The sequence below is a fragment of the Gasterosteus aculeatus genome, unplaced genomic scaffold (assembly GCF_964276395.1).
Source record: "Gasterosteus aculeatus unplaced genomic scaffold, fGasAcu3.hap1.1 HAP1_SCAFFOLD_30, whole genome shotgun sequence".
Classification (NCBI taxonomy): domain Eukaryota; kingdom Metazoa; phylum Chordata; class Actinopteri; order Perciformes; family Gasterosteidae; genus Gasterosteus; species Gasterosteus aculeatus.
Genome location: NW_027554888.1, coordinates 100001 through 105000, shown reverse-complemented (window position 1 = coordinate 105000; position 5000 = coordinate 100001).

Below are 5000 nucleotides of genomic sequence, written 5' to 3'. Positions count from 1 at the left end.
GCTCAAAATTCTCCAGGCATTTTCTGAGCTTTCCTTCACATAGTCCGACTTTTACTTAGTTTCTGACGGAGCCAAAAAAGTCCGGGTTTTTTTGCCCTCCTTATCGTCCCGACTGGAAACTTTAACTTTTTTTTTAAGTCAGAAAATTAAAGTCTTTTTCATCCAGGAGACCGACCCTTCCTTCAAAGCGTCCCAAGTGGTCCTTCGTCATCGGATATCTGTCGGGAAATACCGCTCCATGGAACTGTTTATTTCATCCATCCGCTGCACCTGCTGTTCTGCCATCAGTGTCCGACAATAGCGCTTCTTCATCGGATAACTGCCGGGATATCACGCTCTCTGGAACTGTTTAATTCATCCATCCACTGCACCTGCTGTTCTGACATCAGCATCCGAGAATAGTGTCCCGTACTGGGACATGGTCTGGGATATCCCGCTCTCTGGAACTATGTTCTGATTATTTCCTTCATCCACTGCACCTGCTGTTCTGACATCAGCATCCGAGAATAGTGTCCCGTACTGGGACATGGTCTGGCATATCCCGCTCTCTGGAACTGTGTTCTGATTATTTCCTTCATCCACTGCACCTGCTGTTCTGACATCAGCATCCGAGAATAGTGTCCCGTACTGGGACATGGTCTGGGATCTCCCGCTCCATGGAACTGTGTTCTGTTTATTTCATCCATCCACTGCACCTGCTGTTCTGACATCAGCATCCGAGAATAGTGTCCCGTACTGGGACATGGTCTGGGATCTCCCGCTCCATGGAACTGTGTTCTGTTTATTTCCTTCATCCACTGCACCTGCTGTTCTGACATCAGCATCCGAGAATAGTGTCCCGTACTGGGACATGGTCTGGGATCTCCCGCTCCATGGAACTGTGTTCTGTTTATTTCCTTCATCCACTGCACCTGCTGTTCTGACATCAGCATCCGAGAATAGTGTCCCGTACTGGGACATGGTCTGGGATCTCCCGCTCCATGGAACTGTGTTCTGTTTATTTCCTTCATCCACTGCACCTGCTGTTCTGGCATCAGCATCCGAGAATAGTGTCCCGTACTGGGACATGGTCTGGCATATCCCGCTCTCTGGAACTATGTTCTGATTATTTCCTTCATCCACTGCACCTGCTGTTCTGACATCAGCATCCGAGAATAGTGTGTCGTACTGGGACATGGTCTGGCATATCCCGCTCTCTGGAACTGTGTTCTGATTATTTCCTTCATCCACTGCACCTGCTGTTCTGACATCAGCATCCGAAAATAGTGTCCCGTACTGGGACATGGTCTGGGATCTCCCGCTCCATGGAACTGTGTTCTGTTTATTTCCTTCATCCACTGCACCTGCTGTTCTGGCATCAGCATCCGAGAATAGTGTCCCGTACTGGGACATGGTCTGGGATCTCCCGCTCCATGGAACTGTGTTCTGTTTATTTCCTTCATCCACTGCACCTGCTGTTCTGGCATCAGCATCCGAGAATAGTGTCCCGTACTGGGACATGGTCTGGGATCTCCCGCTCTCTGGAACTGTGTTCTGTTTATTTCCTTCATCCACTGCACCTGCTGTTCTGGCATCAGCATCCGAGAATAGTGTCCCGTACTGGGACATGGTCTGGCATATCCCGCTCTCTGGAACTGTGTTCTGATTATTTCCTTCATCCACTGCACCTGCTGTTCTGCCATCAGTGTCCGACAACAGCGCTTCATCATCGGATAGCTGCCGTGAAATACCGCTCTCTGGATCTGCTCTGTTCTGGCAGGTAATCAGGGGGATTTTAAGTAGATGAGTGTCCGGGAATAGTGCACTGCACTCGGGCAGGTCACGCCGCGTAACCCGCCCCATATCCCGGTTCCCGAACCCGCTTTTCCGCCCAAAGTTGTCCGAAGATGCTTAGGCCCAGCTGGGGAACGCTCCCCACGAAGCCCGGGTCTCAGCCCTGGAGCCCTGTGTTTCCAAAAACCAGGTTTCTGAAATCTGCGACCTGGTGGCCCAGTGATGTCAGCTGGAACTTTTTTTTTCCGGTCCGCTCAAAATTCTCCAGGCATTTTCTGAGCTTTCCTTCACATAGTCCGACTTTTACTTAGTTTCTGACGGAGCCAAAAAAGTCCGGGTTTTTTTGCCCTCCTTATCGTCCCGACTGGAAACTTTAACTCCGTATTTTAAGTCAGAAAATTAAAGTTCTTTTCATCCAGGAGACCGACCCTTCCTTCAAAGTGTCCCATACAGTGCTTCGTCATCGGACATCGGCCGGGATCTCCCGCTCTCTGGAACTGTGTATTCATCCATGCGGTACACCTGCTGTTCTGCCATCACTGTCCGGGAATAGTGTGTCGTTCTGGGTCATGGTCTGGGATATCACGCTCTCTGGAACTCTTTATTCATCCATGCGGTACACCTGCTGTTCTGCCATCACTGTCCGGGAATAGTGTGTCGTTCTGGGTCATGGTCTGGGATATCACGCTCTCTGGAACTCTTTATTCATCCATGCGGTACACCTGCTGTTCTGCCATCACTGTCCGGGAATAGTGTGTCGTTCTGGGTCATGGTCTGGGATATCACGCTCTCTGGAACTCTTTATTCATCCATGCGGTACACCTGCTGTTCTGCCATCACTGTCCGGGAATAGTGTGTCGTTCTGGGTCATGGTCTGGTCTCTGCCGCTCTCTGGAACTCTTTATTCATCCATGCGGTACACCTGCCGTTCTGCCATCACTGTCCGGGAATAGTGTGTCGTTCTGGGACTTGGTCTGGTCTCTGCCGCTCTCTGGAACTCTGTATTCATCCATCCACTGCACCTGCCGTTCTGCCATCACTGTCCGGGAATAGTGTGTCGTTCTGGGACTTGGTCTGGTCTCTGCCGCTCTCTGGAGCTCTTTATTCATCCATGCGGTACACCTGCTGTTCTGCCATCACTGTCCGGGAATAGTGTACCGTTCTGGGACTTGGTCTGGTCTCTGCCGCTCTCTGGAGCTCTGTATTCATCCATGCGGTACACCTGCTCTTCTGCCATCACTGTCCGGGAACAGTGTGCCGTTCTGGGTCATGGTCTGGGTTCTGCCGCTCTCTGGAACTCTTTATTCATCCATGGGGTACACCTGCTGGTCTGCCATCACTGTCCGGGAATAGTGTGTCGTTCTGGGTCATGGTCTGGGATATCACGCTCTCTGGAACTCTTTATTCATCCATGCGGTACACCTGCCGTTCTGCCATCACTGTCCGGGAACAGTGTGCCGTTCTGGGACTTGGTCTGGTCTCTGCCGCTCTCTGGAGCTCTGTATTCATCCATGCGGTACACCTGCTCTTCTGCCATCACTGTCCGGGAATAGTGTGTCGTTCTGGGACTTGGTCTGGTCTCTGCCGCTCTCTGGAGCTCTTTATTCATCCATGCGGTACACCTGCTGTTCTGCCATCACTGTCCGGGAATAGTGTGCCGTTCTGGGTCATGGTCTGGTCTCTGCCGCTCTCTGGAGCTCTTTATTCATCCATGCGGTACACCTGCTGTTCTGCCATCACTGTCCGGGAATAGTGTGTCGTTCTGGGACTTGGTCTGGTCTCTGCCGCTCTCTGGAGCTCTTTATTCATCCATCCACTGCACCTGCTGTTCTGCCATCACTGTCCGGGAATAGTGTGTCGTTCTGGGACTTGGTCTGGTCTCTGCCGCTCTCTGGAGCTCTTTATTCATCCATGCGGTACACCTGCTGTTCTGCCATCACTGTCCGGGAACAGTGTGCCGTTCTGGGTCATGGTCTGGGATATCACGCTCTCTGGAACTCTTTATTCATCCATGCGGTACACCTGCTGGTCTGCCATCACTGTCCGGGAATAGTGTGTCGTTCTGGGACTTGGTCTGGTCTCTGCCGCTCTCTGGAACTCTCTGGAACTCTTTATTCATCCATGGGGTACACCTGCTGGTCTGCCATCACTGTCCGGGAACAGTGTGCCGTTCTGGGTCATGGTCTGGGTTCTGCCGCTCTCTGGAACTGTGTATTCATCCATGCGGTACACCTGCTGTTCTGTCATCACTGTCCGGGAACAGTGTGCCGTTCTGGGTCATGGTCTGGGTTCTGCCGCTCTCTGGAACTCTTTATTCATCCATGGGGTACACCTGCTGGTCTGCCATCACTGTCCGGGAACAGTGTGCCGTTCTGGGTCATGGTCTGGTCTCTGCCGCTCTCTGGAGCTGTTATTTTCCTCCATCCGGTACACCCACTGCTCTGCCATCACTGTCCGAAAATAGTGCTCCGAAATCGGGTAAGTCGCGCGGGGAGCCACCCCTGTATCTCGGCTCCAGGAGCGTCTTTCCGCCCGGGGCCTGGCCCACTATGCTTAGGTCCAGCTGGGGAACGCTCCCCCCGAAGCTCGGGGCCCTGTCCTGGAGATCTCTGTTTCCGAAAACCAGGTTTCTGAAATCTGCGACCTGGTGGCCCAGTGATGTGAGCTAAAAAAAAATTTATCGAAGCGATCTAAAAAAGCCCAGGCATTTTCTGGGCTTTCCTTCACATATTCCGACTTTTACTTAGTTTCTGACGGAGCCAAAAAAGTCCGGGTTTTTTTCGCTCCACATAGTCCCGACTGGAAACTTTAACTTTTTTTTTTTTCCATTATTTCACCCGCGGAGGTCCGCAAACACCTCCAGGGGCCCACAACGGCCGAATTAAGCCAGGAAAAAGACGCCAGAACCCGGATCTCTTTACCAGACACCCCCAGAGCCCGGAACTCGGACCCAAACACCTCCAGAGGCCCACAACGGCCGAATTGGACCCGGAAAAAGACGCCAGAACCCGGATCTCTTTACCAGACACCCCCAGAGCCCGGAACTCGGACCCAAACACCTCCAGAGGCCCACAACGGCCGAATTGAACCCGGAAAAAGACGCCAGAACCCGGATCTCTTTACCAGACACCCCCAGAGCCCGGAACTCGGACCCAAACACCTCCAGAGGCCCACAACGGCCGAATTGGACCCGGAAAAAGACGCCAGAACCCGGATCTCTTTACCAG